The following is an 18,844-nucleotide window of genomic DNA, read 5'->3' on the forward strand; positions in this document are numbered from 1 at the left end:
ACTTGAGTTATGTTATATATATATATATATATATATATATATATATATATATATATATAACTTTATTAACTCTATTAACTATATACATATACATATATATATATATATATATATATATATAACTTTATTAACTCTATTAACTATATACATATACATATACATATATATATATATATATATATATATATAACATTATTATATAACTTTATATATATTAGAGTTATATAACTATATAACTTTTTCTATATATCCTTGTAATTAAATTTTAATTACAAATATAAAGTTATACATTTCATTATATAATGTTATATATATATATATATATTATTATTATTATTATATGATTTATTATATTGTAATTGTAAAGATTATTTTATATCATAAAAACAGTTATATATATTATAGAGATAATCAGTCGAGATGGTTTGCTCATTTGTATTGTAAATTTGGAGGGTGAATATAAAATCGTTTAATTTTCTTATTCCGACGTTAAACCTAATTAAGTGTTTAAAACGAGTTTAGAGACCAGCGACAATGTTACAAATTCCTTGTAACTTTAAACCCAGGAAACACACTTGAAAGTTCTTTCTAAATCCCAGCGCGTGCCAGTAAGTAGATATAAACCACGAAGACCCTTCTCTCTCTCTCTCTCTCTCTTTCTCTCTCTCTCTCTCTCCCCTCTCCCCCTACTCTCTCTCTCTCTCTCTCTCTCTCTTTCTCTCTCTCTGTCTGTCTGTTTGTCTGTCTTTCTCCGTATCATAGTCTTCGCGTTTCGCCATTGTACTCGTTCGTGAACTGCGAGATGAACAACGCAGAAGTCTTTGTATTTTAGGGAGAGACGAGTGGATGAGTAGTACGAAAAACAGAAGGATCGTTTCGTTGGCTCCTTCAACGAAAAGACAAACAGCTTCCATCGCGTGTATTTCCTCAATTTGAAGAGAAAAGAGGGAAGGAGGGAGAGAGAGAGAGAGAGAGAGAGAGAGAGAGAGAGAGATTTTCAAGCGTGTGGACCTTGTATTCTGATAAAAGAAAAGAAGGCAGATGGGACCGTGAGAAAAATGTTCGTATCTCTCTATTTCTTTCTCCCTTTCGCAGGACGATACCCTACGAGATATCACGTTTCAAAACGAAATTTGACTTTGTTGTCACTTATAAATATGAAGCAAAAAAAAGGGGGAAGAAAAAGAAAAAGAAAGAAAAAAGAAAAAAAGAAAAAGAAAGAAACAAGAAAATAAATGTACTCCGACGATTGAGCTATTTATTTCGCTACGTTGAACTCCCTCCGAGCTTACTTTCCTATTCTCGAAATCGTATGAAAGGAAAGAAACGTCATTTATACAAAATACATTTTTTCAACTATCATTTTCATACACATACACAATACATATATTTGAGATTTCATATCTTTTATGTATCTTTTTCACTCTCCTCTACTTTCCCCTCCTTCTCTTCCGCCCCAACAATGAAAAATAAAAATACGATACTTATCCAATACAGAAGAAAAAGCAGATAATTCTGTTTAAAAATTTAACGATTAAATTTAGATGAAAATTATAAGATAGAATTCTAGTTGGCACAAAAGGAAGATAGAGAATAGAGAAGGACATACTATTCTAAAGAGTAAGTCATCGGTCGGTGAAGTTTGAACGACGAGAAGGACAATGTCAGCAGCATTTTACTAGCCCCTCCTCTCTCTCATCTTTCTCACCGTCGTCGTCATAAGTTTCTTCGGAGAGTACTATGAGACTCTTGAACTTCCGAATAGAAGCCAACTGACTAAAGGGGAAGGGGAGGGGGGAGGAGAGCGGGTATGGGGCGAGGGGAGGAGGTTTGAAGCTAGTCCCCCCCCCGTAAGAAGTTTTGCACGCACGTGTTTCGCGTTTCTCACCGGCTGCTTTATTAAGCCAAGACTACCCTCGCGTGGAAAAGCTTGCAAAGAGGGGTATGGAAGAAGGTAAGGGATGGAGAGGGAAAGAGGGAGGAGGAGGAGGAGGAGGAGGAGGAGGATTCTTAGAAGCAGGTACACCACCATCCTCTTTGCTGTTGGTCCAAGGGATGGTGGTTGCCTTTAAGCCACGGCACGCCAGTGGGGAATCCACTTAAACTGAGTTTACGACGAAAGGACGTTCGAAGAGAACGAAAGACAGAGAGAGAGAGGGGCGAGGGGGCAAAAGAAAGAAAAGGAAACTCGACGATGGTGCGGGTCTTGCTTTATCGCTCGTTAAGTCCATTGCGATTAGTGTTCGTCGTTGGTTCCGCCCTTGTCCTAACTTTAAATGACCCTTTCAAAACTGAGCAAAGAAATAATGTTTCCTAGGAACCCAATTTCTTGCTATTACTAATCTAGTTCGACGATTTTCTTTCTCTTTTCGATCTTATATATGAATGAAAAAGAACGACTTACTTACTTATTATCCTTTCTTCAATGGTGATTATCAAAGCGAATAATTGCGAGTACATTATCAGAACGAAAATTATAAATGTAATTTCGGAATGGTTGAAAAACATAATTTACACTAAATAAATAAAAGAACACTTCAGTATACACGCGTATCGTGTAAAGTGAATTCAATTCCTCAATTGTTTTTCTAAAGCAGTTAATTTCCAAACTCGGTTTCGCACGATAATATGACGGCGGTTGAATTATATATTGAAACAATCCAATTTTCTATTATTTACGTTATTTATGCACGATTTGGCAACATCGCATTCGTTAAGTTTTTGTTCTTCCGTTTTCAGACGGAACGTGTTCAATGTCCATTCAATCAATAGGAAAAAAGGGATTGTTTGTTGTTCAGAAAATATAATGTAATTATATAATTCCACGATTTCTGTATAAACGTTCTAAGTATTTAATGAACAAAAATCTTTAGAAATCACTGTTCTAAAATATCTTTCATGAAATTTTTTCTTTTTTTCTTTTTTTTTTTTTAAATATTTTTCGATAATCAAATAATAAACTCGAAACGATCGCGAACTGTTGACGTTATGCATATTATGAACTTCCATTACCGACCCCGCCATCTGACGACGTCATTGCGTAAGCTCGGTTCGATCGTGTCTCCGCGCAATAACGAGCGCGCGTAAAACAAAATCGCCGACTGTGCGAGCTCCGCGGCAAAAGAAATCGTCGTCGTGTTTATAAATTATTCGAATTTTCTCGATTTGAAGTATCAAATGAAATACCGATGGTAGTTATATTCGTCGTTGATATAATCCACGTTATCGAATATGTTACCTTTCCTTGTAGAAAATTCCCGACAGAAAAATAGATTATACCGTCGACGCCATTACTTTTATGGTTTGAATTTGAACGGGAAAAGGATTCACGAAAATTATCGACAGGTTAAAAATTCAAGAAAGAATTTTTCGATTCAGATACGTATCGTAAAAATAAATAAATTACCTTTCTTCTTTTCTTTTCTTTTCTTTTCTTTTCTTTTTTATTACTTTTTATTTTTTTAAGAGATTATAATATGAAATTTCAGAATCACCGATATATAAATATAATTTAATATTCGCTTTTGCACAACGACGAATACTATCGATTTTAACGAATTTATATCAATATTCAAAACGATATTCAATTGTATTTATATCGAAAATATAAGTGAAATATTCGTCGTTAAATGATGATAATCATTATTTAATTCGTATCCATGATCAAAACGCTGAGATTACAAAAGGAACCATCTGCATATGACCGTTCCAGTTAACTTGGTGTGACAATAAATAACTAAAAACGATCGAATCTTTTGCTATTTGTTAGTGGAAAATAAATCATTTATATAAAATTTCAAGAGTGGAGCGAGAGTAGGGAGGTGATGTTTCGAGAGACTCGCACTGGTTAAAATTAATTGCGTCGATCAATCTTCATTCCTGAATTTCAATTGTATCACGTGGCTCCATCTGCTGTTCAAATCCGGAAGCAACATACATTTGAAAGAAGAACCATTGTTCAAATATTTTTCTATCCCAACTATATCGCGTTCGTTTATTTTTCTCGTATCAATATTATTAAAGTAACATGAAGTTTTGAATCAATATTATGCTTGACAAAGAATTAATATTTAATCTTGAGAATTATAATGAATTTAATCGAAGATGAAAGAACTCATTAATATTCACGTATGAGAGATAAAATTATATGGAATTGTATATAAATCTTAGCTTTGAAGAAATTTCATTCGATTCAAAATGATATTATAATGGAACATTATAATATAACATTTAGTAGACTTAAAAACTTCTTTTTAAAATGTCCTCTATACAATTCACTCTCTCTCTCTCTCTCTCTCTCTCTCTCTCTCCTTGCAGTTCTATTTTAAATCCTTAAATTTGAACACATAAGAGATATGTGGTAAAAAAAAATGAAAAAAAAAGAAAGAGACAAAGATATATATATATATATATATATATATATATATATATATATATATATATATATAGAGAGAGAGAGAGAGAGAGAGAGAAAGAGAGAGAGAGAGACGACGACGACGACGATTTAAATGTAATTCGTTTTTCATCCAGGAGATTTTGAAAGAAATTTGCACGTCGACGATGCGGATTTCTTCTCCTCGCATAAGATTAAATTCAGGTTCACTGTCCGGAAAAAATTTGTAGAACTAGACACGCTTATGAGCTACATTATATCCCGAGAGCCGATTCGTTCGAGAGATGACGACGACAACGACGACGACAACTACAACGACAAGGACGACGAGGACGACGAGGACGATGAGGAAGGAAGGACGAGGACAGGGTGAACTTTGTCGTAGTTGGTTATCGTTTAGCGGGGAGAGACCTCGGTTAAATAAAATGACTCAGCGTATTAAGGTATGTGTCGTGGCGAAGGTAGTTCGAAATTTAAAGCGACGTTTGCTAAAACTATTAATCGATAACTCGAACAAACTCGCGATAGTTGAAAAACTTGTTTAACGCTTCCATCTTTCTATCTCATTCTCTTCTAAATCGTTCTTGAAAGAATGAAAGAAAAGAAAGAGAGAGAGCGACGAGGGGGGAGGGGGAGAGAGAGGGAGATAGAAAGAGAGAAAGAAAAGGAGATAGAGAGATAGAGAGAAAAGAAAAAGAAAAAAAAAAAAGTCGTATCGATTTTTAATTAAATAAATCAGCGCTTTTCCGAGCAAACCCTATATCCCTCTTTGTCTTTCTTTAACTTAGAACGCTCAGTAAATTTTGTACTAGAAAGCTGCTCTGCTACTACTGCTGGTGCTGCTGCTGCTTCTTCTTCTTCTTCGGTATACCCATATAAATCTCTCTCCTCTTTTTCTCTCTCTCTCTCTTCGTAAGAGAAAGAGAGAGAAGGAGAGAGAGAGAGAGAGAGAGAGAGAGAGAGAGAGGACAGAGAATTTTCTAGAAGAGGAAGAGGCGTGCCGAGTGCATCGATCGATCGTTTCGAAGCGAGTCAAAGGAAAACTTTTCTCGCGAAAAATCGTAGCGGAACGTTAATATCGCGCGGTATCGACGGAAACTTTCCTCGACTTCCCCCCGCTCTCTCTCTCTCTCTCTCTCTCTCTCTCTTACTCTTTCTCTCCTCTCTCTCTCTCTCCCTCTCTCTCTTACTCTTTCTCCTCTCTCTCTCTCTCTCTCTCTCTCTCTTTCTCTCTCTCTTCTCGAAAAATTACTTCCGAGAAAGCGTGCGTGCGTGCGCGCGCACGTATGTATTATTCTTTTTCCATTTTTTGAAAGAAGACGTAGGAAGAAGATCCTCAGAGAAAATTTCACTCGGTTATTCTTTTTTCTTCTTCTTCTTCTTCTTTTTTTTTTCTTTCTTTTTTTTTTTTTTTTTCTTTTCCTTTTTCCATTTCATATTTCGCTCAAATTCCATCCGGATAGTTTAAGAGAACTTTTTCATTTTTACATCCGAACGATCTCTCTATCCCACTCTTTCTCTTGTTACACAAATACGATATTTCAATATATTTTTTTAAAGTGAGCTCGAATCGAGCAAAATAAGAAGAGAGCAAGCAAGCAAGCAAGCAAGCAAGCAAGCAAGCAAGCAAGCAAGCAAGCAAGCAAGCAAGCAAGCAAGCAAGCAAGCATTAGTCGATCAAGTCGTTGAAGCATCCTCGAAATATTTTCAAAAGCTCCGCGTCTCGATCGAAAGTCGTGTGGGTACTACAATAGCAGCAGCAGCAGCAGCAGGCATCGACGAGGGGGATCTATCTTTTGACAAAATCGCTTCTCTTTTTGAATATATAATCAGAAAAAAATATAATATTAGGAGAACGTTAGAGAGGCTTTTCTAAATAATAAAAAAAGAATGGAGAAAAAAAGAAACGAAAAAATAAAATAAAATAAAAAGAACAAAAGAAGAGTAACAAAAAAAAAAGAAATAAATTAAATTAAATGCACGAAATGGCACGGAATGAATTTAGTTATCTACGTTATCTAAGCGAAAAGCTTGCTTTTTGGTTCACCGATCTCAACAAATTTTCGGTTAGTTAGGTTGGTCTCTCTCGGTCGGTCGGTTGATTCGCACCATAAAGCTTTTGCGAAACAAGTTTGAAGCTAACCGTACTGAGAACATTTATCTTCTCCTAGGAAAATTATTATATTTTGATTTTACGTTCATTTCATAAAGAGATCATCGACTATAGTTTCTTCTTGTTTGCTAAGGTAAACCCTCAAATCCGAACTTTCTCGCGAATTTTACAAACGTAACAAAACACCAACGGGGAAAGTTCTTCGAAACTTTTTCTTCTTTCCTCAACATCCAAATTTGGTTATACGATAGTTAATAATATGAAAATTTAACATTTGTTTTTAAATAATAAATTTGATTCTTTGATATTATTAAATAATAACAATAATAATAATAATAATAATAATAATAATAATAATAATAATAATAATAATAATAATAACATATAAACAAACGTAATTAATTATTACTCTACTAAAAATGAATAGAAATATTTCGAAGAGAGAAACAGAAAGAGAGAAAAAGAAAAAGAGAGAGAGAATAAATTTTATTAGAAAACCATTAGAAATCACTTCGCTTATTCGTTCGGTAAACACATTGGAGAGGGAAAGAAAAAAAGAACAAAAGAAAAAAAAAACAAACAAACAAAAAACAAAAGAGACGTCAAAAAATTACGAAAAAATTATTATAAATCACTTTCAATTAGTATCGTTGAAAAGATCGATAGTAGATATAGCTATATATAATTTGTCTCGTTATCTCCAGACAATCTTCTCATTTCGTAGAAAGCAATTTGGTATAACGGTAATCAGCGTTCCCATCCTTCATGGTAATATTCTCTATCTCTCTCTCTCTCTTTCCCTGTCGGCAATAGAAAAGTATCATGGCAGGAAGAGGAAATATATCGCTATCACGTCGGCATCGCGTACTAACACTCGTATCATTATCGTCGGCTTTACGATAGGCTTTCCTTCCGTGCACGACCGCATTGAGAACAATATCTAATTCCGGCGTCGTTGGCAGAAACCTACCGCTCTTGGCACGTTGTCGCTCTTCTAGGTATACCCCTTCCCTCTCCAAACGAACCCCTACCCTACCTTATACATAGGACACACATACGACGTCGTCGTCGTCGTCGTCGCCGAGCGATAAGATCAAGCTTCATACGATAAGGCATGTAGTAATGTTAGAACAAAATTTAACGCCAATTTTTATCAATTATTGGAATTATTTGGAAAATATTCGTAGTAACAATTATTAGATGAATTAAATATAAAATAGATAATATATAAATAATATATATATATATATATATATATATATATATATATATATATATATAAATATTAGGTTGTACGAAAAGTCCGTGCCAATTTCGTCATTACGTTACCTATCACAAATTGGCACGAATTTTCCGGACAACCCAATAGATAATAATATATATATATATATAAATAATAAGAAATATATATATATTTTTATTTATATTTTTTAAATTTGTAATTTAATAAATAAAATTTTATAGATATAAATTTATATATATATTAGGTTGGTGCGTATGAAATGTCGGATTTTCTTTAATATATTCACTTAAGAATCCGACATTTCATTCGCACCAACCTAATATATATATATATATTTTTTTTTTATAATAATATATGGAATATTAATATTATATAAATTTATATTCATATAAACACGTATATCATCGTAGCTTTGGGCAATTAGATCAAACTTCATATGGTGATACGCGATAAGACACATAACGTTAAAATGAAATTTAATCAAGAAGTATTTGCGAAAACGTAATAACAATTATTTGATGAATTAAATATGAAACAAACATGGAAAGGATAAAAAAAATATAAATATAAATATAAATTTAAACTATCATACATACTATAGAAATGTATGTAGAAATTAAAATAAAAAAAAAAAAAAGAAAAAAGAAAAGAGAAAAGATATTTTAAAGTTTGTTCATTTTTCGAATGAAAAAGTTTACAAATTGTAATTCTGCAAATTATTCTCTACTCGATGAAGTCGTCGTACTGTCTTCTTCCTTTATCGCATTTTTCTTTATTAATCAATCCAAACTTTCTGATCGAATAAAACATAAAAAAAAAAAAAAAAAGAAAGAAAAAAGAAAAAGAAAAATAAGTAAAAACAAAAAAAAAAAAAAAAACGTTGATTAAATTTCTTTTTACATTAGAATTTCTTTACAATAATAGTCTATTATGGAAGAAATATCTACTTTTTTCTTTTCCTTCTCTCTGTCTTTCTTTCTTTTTCTTTTTAAGTTTTTTTTTTTTTCTTTTTTTTTTTTTCTTTTTTCGAAAGAATCCTAGAAATAATTTCAAAACTTCTCGATTATACATAGAGGGACAACGAACGATAACATCGAGGAGGATGAGACAACGAGCTCTCCTACGTGGTATATGTACGAGTTAGCACCCCCGCCGTTGCTAAAAGACCGAAATAAAGTTGTGTCGCGAACGAGAGAGAAAGAGAAAGAGAAAGAGAAAGAGAAAGAGAAAGAGAAAGAGAGAGACCGACAGAGATGTTTTCCCTTTCTCTATCTTGCAGCTCGGTGTCTTGAATTTCGAGCACATTCTATTCTCCCTTGCTCTCTCTCTCTCTCTCTCTCTCTCTCTCTCTCTCTCTCTCTCTCTCTCTCTCTCTCTGCTTATCTGTCTGTCTTTCTCATTCACCAACATGCCATAACTTTCTAATAACTGTCAGTGGCAGTCGTGGCGCTTGTACAGAACCGAAGACCGGGATTTCCACGAGATGGTCGCGAGATTAATTCGAATTTCATCGTCGTCGTCGTCGTCGTCGTCGTCGTTGTCGTCGTAGTCGTCGTAGTCGTCGTAGTCGTCGTAGTCGTCGTCTTCGTTGTAGTCTTCAAGTCGCACGCATTTTCCATGGCTTCTACTACTTTTCTCTTGCCGCTTTGGTGGAAAGCGAGCGAGTTTCTCTCGTTTCTCTCCTCGTAGGCGACACTCAGAACTTGCTGAGATATAAACCGAGACGATGTAATGACAAAATACGACTAAACTTTCCTACTTTTCCTTCTAGAAACGAAGACCGATAAAAGGAATAGTGGAAAACGAGAGAGAGAGACAGAGAGATACGATTCGTTCCTTTTTCTTAGATTTATTAGTACATCTCCGTTAAGAGCAGAACATTCCATGTATGCGAAATGCATTTCTAGCATCAACGATGGGATTATTCTTTTTTAATCTTACTTGCATTCTACCTCTATGAACTTTGAAAAGCATAACGTCGAGATGCTTTCCTAATCCCTCCTCTTTTCCCTTTTTCTATTGTCAAGATTTTTTTTTCTTTTTCATTCTTGCAAGATGTGCAAGCTTTTCTTTTTGTTTGTTTATTTGTTTTCTTTGATTTTTTTTCTTTCCAATTATTTTTATCTCATATTTTATTTCTTTCTAATTACGAGCCTAAAAAAGCACAATACTATCGTATACGTAGAGATTTGTACGGCATTAAATAAAAATATTTTCGAATGTTAAACCCATCAGAATATTTCGTAGAACACCAACGATTGCGATGATGGTGACGCTTCTATTTCGTCATATATATATATATATATATATATATATATATATATATATATATATATATATCGATACGATCAATTTAGCTTCCTGCATAAAATGAAAATAGTAAAGCAAATGATAGAAGATGATAGCAGATGATATCATCGATATTTTTCATAGCTTCAAAGAATTGCGAAATTCGATCTCCGGGAACGTTCACTTTCGTTAGAAATCAAACCTAAAGAGGGATCAAAAGCGAAAGAGAGAGAGAGGGAGAGAGAGAGAGAGAAAGAAGGAGAGAGGTGATGATTTCGACGCTGTTTCTCGTATCGCGTTACGCGAGCTTCCGCTTGGAGGATTGTATTCTACCTCCTCTTAATCTCCGCGAGGAACTTCAATTTATTTGCTTTGCAAGTTTTTTCTTTTCCACCTTTCGCTGCTGCAATCTCTCTTTTTCTTTCTCTCCCTTTCACCCTTTTTTCATTCTCCATTTCATTCTTTCTTTCTTTCTTTCATAGCATCCCGTTCGGTATCCGCCGCGGAATTGGATCCGTAACGTCGAGATATCGCATTACGTTTACCCGCAAGAAAAAAGATCGCTCTCTGAAGCCACTATTCTCCTCCCTTCTCTTTCTCTCTATTGGAGGGTAATAGGACGTTTTTTCTAACGTTACGTTATATTTATATATACGAAAAATTTGTTTGTTAATATTATTAAAATGTTTAATCCTATCATGGGGGGGGGGGGATGGGTTAGGGTAGCGATGACAATATCGATGACGTTATCGATGACGACAACAACGCCAAGAGATTTAATAGAAACACATGATTAGAGAAAATATATATAGGGTGGCTACTTAAACAAGCTTGAAGGATTTAAAAAAGTCCACAACTTGTTCGTTTTCTTTCTTATTTTAAATCTTTTTCCTTTTTTTTTTTGTAGGTTTTATAGAGGATCCCTTGAAGATTAAAATATCTGCATGTAATGCCCAGCAATAACTAATAAAATAGCAATAATTAAAATAAATCCTCTCCCATTATCTACCGAGTAAGATAAATTCATTGAATATGATTATAATACATCTCGACTTATTTATCTTTCGTATAGATAATATTTCGAAATAATATCTATATCGTGTTAAGTAACAAAATGAATTTCACGTTGACACTGTGGACGACCATAAGTCCATATAATATTAACACATCGTTCAACATTGTGTTAATAAAAAAATAATTAATAAACGACGAACGTCGAATATCAATAATAATAAATAACACAAAGACGAATTCAACTTCTTCTCGAGAATCAAAAAGAATGAAAACGTATACCTTATTCATCATCGAATAAAACGAAAGAAAAGGAAAGTTTTTAATAGAAGGTGGAACAAAATGACCGATCATCCTTATTCCTCCTCCCATCACGCCACCTCACCCCTGGCCAAGCGCTACCGCTTTTGTCGCTAGTTAGTCCGGCTTTTTCAAAGAAAATTTCAAAGTCCATTTGAAAGTTCAAGATAATGATAGTACGTTTAATAATACAAAGTTGTTCGTTGTTCCCTTTCAAGAAGAATAAGTTACTTCGTCGTCTGTAATACGTCGAGGGAGGCTCACTCTTCATGAAATTCGTTGTCGAACGAATTTCTTTAAAAAAATAAATAGAATCGATTTTATCTATAAAGAGAACAAAGAGAAGGATTCGTGAATGGTGTATCACTTTTCTTTCTTTCTTTCTTTCTTTCTTTCTTTTTTTTTTCAAACTAAAGTAACCCAAAGTAATTATATCTTTTAGGATATACATAGATACCAATATTTTTGAACTCGGTAAAAAGAGAAAGAAAAATTAAGAAAAAAAAAAAGAAAGAAGGTCACTTTCTGTATTATTCGGAGAATGGGGGAGGAAAAAAAACAAAGAAAAGACGATCCTCTTTCTCTTAGTGACGGAACAGGAGGCACCAGCATAAACCCAGAAACGAGATCGTCGAAAGTCGACCCTTGAAATGAGTTCCGACCACGAAGACCACCGATTCCTTCCTTCCCTTCTCGGTCACACCCGTTCAGATTTCAAACCGTAAAGGTCAAAATACTTTACGAAGTATGAACATGCCTCTTTTCGTTGTATTTTCTCTTTCTATCTATTTTATTCTATCTTACGATAAAACAAAATATTTTTATTACTAAATATCCTTCGCCGCGAACATTCGGCCCAATAGAAATTTCACTAATCGAAATGAGACTTTCCTTTAAAAATTTGACCAACTTTCAAATGTATTACACACTTGATCGTTAAACGATGGCCCACGGGAGAATAATAAAACAAAATAAAAAAAAAAAAAAAAAAAGAAAAAAAGAAAAAAGAAAACTGAGAAGAATGGCATCATCGACTGTTCCAGAAAAAAAAAAAGAAAAAACGAGATAGATCGATAGAAAGAAACAGAAAGAGAGCGAGAGTGAGAGTGGGAGAGAGAGAGAGAGAGAGAGAGAGAGAGAGAGAAAAGAAAAGAGAAAAAGAAACGCTTTCACGCTTAAAAGCACAAAAGTCGCTCTCCCGTTATGAACTATTTTTTTCGCTTATACGGAAAAGAACGACGAGGGTAAAAAAAAAAAAAAAAAGAAAAAAAGAAAAGAAAAGGGGAGAAAAAAAGGAACTTATAGCGAAATGTGTTGATGAGAGACGGAGAAAGAGAGAGAAAAAGATAGAGAGAAAAGAAAAGAGGTCACGTGCGAGAAGTTGAAAGCGCGTGGCCGACGTATATCCTTACGCCGAAGCGGAGCGGAGCGGAGCGCATTACGCGCTTTGAACACAGCGTGTATATCTGTGTGTGTGTGTGTGTGTATGTATATTCATTCCATTTCGCGCGCGTCTCCGTTGATTTCGCCCACACTTCGAAAAGTTAAATTTCCGGTAAAATGAGCTTTCAAGTTCGACTATATGGCCTATTTCCCGCAATTGCAATTACTAGTATGTTAACACCCATTTTCAGATATAATCAAGGCGAACATACGTAATACATGCATACACATTTACCCTTATACATGTTATTACACATAATATTTCATGTAACGACACTCGCGCAATTTCATTGTCCTTTTGCCTTTCGATATGAAGGGATAGAAAAAAAAAAAAAAAGAAAAAAAGAAAGAAAGAAAAAATTAAAAAAAAATTTTTTTTTCTTTTAAATCCACAAGAACATAAACGAGGAAGGAAGATATAACGTATATCGAAATTTTTCTAACATACATACCTCCAAATTTCGAGCGACGATATGTGCGTTGTCTGTATGCGCTAGTTAACAACAACAACAACTACGACGACGACGAGCGCTCATATTTCTCGCCGATTCTACGAGACACGAATTTTTTTCACATCAATGAAAACTTTTTTTTTGTTTCTTCCTTTCACGAAACAATTTCCGTTAAACACGCGTACAACGTACTCTTTTAAAAAGTCATTACCAAACAACGAAAATTTAAATGATGTAAAATTCAACATAAAATCTTTCTCTCCGTTTCTCGTAAATTTCTCTCTCGTACGCGAGGATATGCTTCGTTTCTTCCAAAGTATCATAAGATGCACGGATCTAAGAATATCACTTGTCCTTCGTTCTTCCGAAGATCCTGCTGTCGAAGATGATGATGATGATGATGATGATGATGATGATGATGATGATGATGATGATGGTGATGATGATAATGATGATAATGATGATGATGATGATGATGATGATGATGATGATCGTCGCTTTTGCGACGTGAAAAGCTTCGTCGGGAGAGACGACGACTTTTCTTACACTATCCTACGCCATCTCCATCCATTCACTTCGTTTCGAGGACTTTCATCAAAATTTTCCCGCTTTATTTCTTATCGTTCGAACATGTATCACAAGTTTCACTTTGTAATCACTACGAAAAACAAAACTCTTCTTTCGCGTATGATTCTCACTTCTTTGCACTATCCTCTCAAGGAAAAAAAGAAAAGCAAAAGGAAAAGAAAGGAAAAGAAAAGAAAAGAAAAGAAAAGAAAGAAAAATAAAGAAAAAGAAAGTCAATAGAAAAAATAATAAAGAGAAAGAAAAAATACGATCGAAATATCGGAACAAAATAGAAATATTAAATCCTAGGAAGGTGTATAATCTTGTTTCACTTTTCTCCTCCTTCTTCTTCTTCTTTCTCTTCTTCTTCACAAGTGTATAACACTAATTCGTACTTTTGTTCGTGAATGATACACGCGCGTATAGTATATAACGAATATAATTCGCAGCTCGAGAAGAACGACACTTACTATACGGTGGCGCGCAGCACACTGTTGCTCTGAGTGAGGGTTCGCTGGCACCGAGTCGGCCGGTCTACCCCCACTACGGACGCGAACGTCACGTTGCCAGCTATCCCCACCACTAGGGTTCGCGACGGCGGAGAAACGTCGGCGTTGAGTCTCTCTTTCTTTCTCTCTTTCTCTCCCTCCCTCTTTCTCTCTCTCTCTCTTTCTCTCTCAACATACACGCGCGCATAGGACACGCATACAAATTTTGTCCGTCTCTCTTGCATTCTTTTTGCTACGTGCAATACTCGAGTAGAGGGGTGAAAGAAGAAGGGTCGTTGGAACGTTCCTGCGTTCTTTATACGCTGAGGGTCACCCGAAGCGATCGTGTCAGCCGATGGAAAGGGAAAGGAAAAAGAGAGAGAGAGAGAGAGAGAGAGAGAGAAAAAAAAGGAAGAAAAAGAGAGTTAGAGAGAAAGAGAAAGAAACAGAGAGAAATTTTCACTCGTGAAAAACCGACTTTCGTCTTGGCAATGGCCCTGCACAGTGCTGCACCCTCGTGACGAGAAACACCCGTTCGGAGTTTGCGCTAGCCGAAGGGATGAACACCCTCGATCTTAAGCTACGAGTCGAAGAATAATTATTATATAAATTCGGTTGCGATAATTTTCTAATATTTCTTAATGTTAAAAATCGTTGAAGTAATACGAATGGAAGATCTTGAATGATCGAAGATAAATGTCGTTAATGCGAATTAATGAAGTAATTAATTGATCATTTATCGGAAAGGCGTGGGGCGTTGCGACACCTCGCTGTACATCGCGTTATTAGAATTTCTCGGATAACATAGACGTAATCGTCATCGTTTTGCTATTCCTTTATTGAACGTATTAAAGTGATCTTGTCTATTTGCGGTATTTACGGAACTACGATAAATGAAAACCGTTTGCGTTACATCAATAACAATTGATAAAGATAATATCGACCTTTTTCATTCCTATTTTTAAACATCGATTTTACCTATTTTATTTTTTTGGAACAAATCGAGGATAAAATTGAACAACCGTTCGTATAAAGATAACCGATACATTCGTATTCTTTCTTCGTACGAAAATTTTACGTAAGAGATGTTTTCGCGTTATTTGGAGCGCGACATCAAATTTGGTGAAGTATACATACGCTCGTGTCAGTTTGAATCGCGTCGGGACGTCATATACTCGTAGTACGAGCTAAAACCATAAAGATATTCAGTTCGGTAAAATATTATATAGAAATGGTCGAATATTGCATAAGAACGATTTCATACATAAACCAAATGTTTAGGATTATGTGTATATAATGAAAGTTGGACTATAGATAAAGGTTTACGAAGCGTGTTCGTATACTTCGTAAATCAAAGTATGTATGTTTATATATACATATATAAATAGATAAATAGATATATACGACGGAACGTTTCCGAAATAAGTGATTACTTACTTTGAGCAAATTTATTGGAAAAATGAAACAAAAACGTATACGTATCGATTTCGCAATGATACTGGACGATTATATTATGATATCTCTATCGATAATGACGATAATCGAAAATAAACTCATTTATAATTTCTATCGATAGAAAAAGAATCTATACTTTTATTTAGTTAAAAAAAAATTCTACTCAAATATTAAATTTTCTTATCGATTATTCGGCCATTAAACGCACATCCCGCTTTTCCCATTGATTGTACATACGTATATATCTAAACGATAGATTAAATTGTTCCTTGGTATGAAATATTGTAAAAAAGAAAAAAAAAAAAAGAAGCAGGGAAGAGATAGAGTTTTCCGAAGCAATCCAAATAAATACAAAAAAAAAAAAGCGGATTCTATTGACTGTATAACTTGCGTTCCCAATTGTTAGGCGATTATTTTAAAAGAAGTTTCGCGTGGTAAAAGAAAAAAACTATTTTATGAAAAGTGGGTCGAACGATGGCGAGAGTGCAACGAACTTCGTATACTCGCTATTTGCACGGCGTTCAAGATTCTTCCTGGCTAGTAGTTTTCTTTTTAAGATCAAAAGGAAGAACGTCGAGTGGAATTCCAATGTGCGAGAGAACGATCTTTGAACAAGACAGACAGCTTGTTAATTATTCTGAATGTCGAAATGCGAGTTAAACTATGTTTTGGCATGTATGTATGCGTTATATATGGAAATACGTTTATATATATATAGTATATATATATATATATATATATATTTATATAGTATATACTTAGTAAATATATATCGAAGCACACGTGCACTCATCTAAATCCAACGGTTAATTACGCGCTCGTTTAGCGAGAGACAAAAATTCGCTTGGTGGCGCGTTTCCTGCGAACGCGCGCACGATTTTCCTTCTCTCGCACGTCGTCGGCCGCTTAACGACCAAAGTTGCGATACGTCGCGTTTCTCTTGGGCATTTTAATGGATGAGCAAACCGTCGCATCGACTTTTCCAAGGCAACGACTGTTCCAAACTTTTCCTTCCTTCCTTCCTTCCTTCCTTCCTTTCTTTCTTTCTTCCTTCCTTCCTACTAATTAGTCGTTCAACGAGGTACCTACTACCGGTTGGTCTGGATTTTCATGAAGACCGATCGATTTCCATTTTTTCTCACCGAAATATTTTCTTCTTTCTATCTCCGATGGTAGAACGAAACTAACAAAATCGAAGACTCGATATTTCAACTTATGCCAAGATATATATTTCTCGCGATACAACGAGAATAACAATCTAGTTCTTTTGCTAAGAAATACAGAGATAGAAGAATATAGAAATTGTGAAAGATTTAATAGTTGTTCCGGAACGACAGACAGTCGTCATGTTACCGTCGAAAGAACTTGCTCCTGGCAACGATATTCCCTGTAGTTCGCCTACCTATCTACCTACCTACCTACCTACCTACCTACCTACCTACCTACCTACCTACCTACTCGTCTATCTTCTCGCCGGACAAGATTTTTCTCCGTCCATCCGTCCGTTCATTCGTCCGTCCATCCGTGGATAACCGCCTCTTCCTTCAGCTTGTCTTTCTTCTTTGAATTGCGCGCATTAAACTCGTTCACGTTAATACGCGCGGTAATCCTTTCCTCTTGACGACGAACAAAAAAAGAAATGGAGAGCTTCTGTATACGTTTTTCTAAACGATACGACAGAGCCGAGAGATAAACTATGGTATGCCGGCGGGATAACATTCTGTCTTCTTTTGATTTATCATTACTTTCAATATTTTATTTTTCAAACAGCCAACCCTTTTATATTCGCCGTCTTCGGCGAAATAAGATAATGAATTTTCTTCGTTCGATTTTTTATCGGAAAAGAATTTTATTTATTATCAATGAAAGATTCGTTCTTTCAACTTTATTGCCCCTTTCCCCCTTATCTCTCATGCAACATGGAAACTTAATTAAAAGAAAGTAGTAACAAAACATTCGTTTACTTATCGTAAAGGAAAACAAACTTTTCCGTAAACTTTTTCTTCTTTTTTTCTTCTTTTTCTTTTTTTTCCCTTTCTTTCTTTCGAACGTTTACGATACATCGAGTTTCTATAATTAGTGCGTTCGAACATTCACCAACTCGTCGAGGCGGTTTGCAATCGACTAATTACGTAGCGATACCTTTAATTACACGATAAATATCTTTTTCGTTGACAACGTAAAAAAGAAATGACAATCGTATAAAATATATCCCCCAGCATATTCTCTCATGCCCGGCTGTTTTGTAACACATGTTGTAGTATATAAATTATCAACGAATACCCAAAGTTTAATTACTTCTCGCAGAGCAATTCATTATTCTCATTGGCGATCTATCCTACCGCAATGATCGCATGAAACACGTTCTCGATAATTTGTACAAATCGATGATTTCCAGTTTCGATGATATCGATTGAAAAAAAAAAGGGATTTAGGATTTATTTATCGACTTTTTAATTATTACATTTAAATTATTTATTAAAACAATTGTCGGTTGCCTCGTTAAAATATATATGGATTTATTGAATAATTATTTTCGCAACAAAATCGATCGATTTAATTGTGTGTTTACGTTATCGATAATATCAATAATATTCATTAAGAAACGGTGAACGTGATGGCATTGAAACAAAAAAAAAAAAAAAAAAGAAAAAGAAGTAAAAAAGGAAATTAAAGAAAAGAAAAGAAAAAAAGAAATTTTTTTCCGATGAACGTTTAAGTACGACGGAGTGTATTCGCGATCGAATTGTAATTGACTTACAATTTGCTCTCCCTTGCGTCCAATTCGTCTGCTTAACAGGATCTACGGCAATCTCATTCGTCTTAATTATGTGATCAAGGACGTGCGACCGACAGAAGAGAAAAGAGAAAAAAGAGAGAGAGAGAGAGAGGGAGAGAGAGAGAACAGTAAAGACTAACGAGAGTAAAAACGAATGAATCTCGGTCACACTGTTGTTTACGTAAAGTTTGAAAGTGTTAGTTCTGTATTTCTCGACGGTCTTCTCTGTTCCAAACTAATTTCAAACTAATTACATACCAATCAAGATATCAATTATTCATCAAATTCACCAGCAGAAACTATTATAAATA

The 18,844-nt window shown here is 34.7% G+C and overlaps 1 protein-coding gene across 11 annotated transcripts in view; it reads right to left on the reverse strand.

The window, feature by feature from the left end:
- Positions 1–18,844, reverse strand: part of LOC124957931 — a 406,825-nt gene that overhangs the window by 117,356 nt on the left and 270,625 nt on the right. For 2 of the 11 annotated variants that reach the window (XM_047515488.1, XM_047515487.1), the window contains exon 1: positions 13,245–14,353. The exons of 4 other annotated variants lie outside the window; for them this stretch is intronic. The gene's annotated coding sequence lies outside the window, so the exon portion shown is untranslated. Of the gene's footprint in view, positions 1–2,408; positions 4,215–13,244; positions 14,355–18,844 lie in introns of those variants that run through there. 5 more of the 11 variants (XM_047515499.1, XM_047515494.1, XM_047515489.1 and 2 more) reach the window with 5 other exon arrangements.

Source organism: Vespa velutina, chromosome 2 (genome assembly GCF_912470025.1).
Source record: "Vespa velutina chromosome 2, iVesVel2.1, whole genome shotgun sequence".
In the NCBI taxonomy this organism is placed as follows: Eukaryota; Metazoa; Arthropoda; class Insecta; order Hymenoptera; family Vespidae; genus Vespa; species Vespa velutina.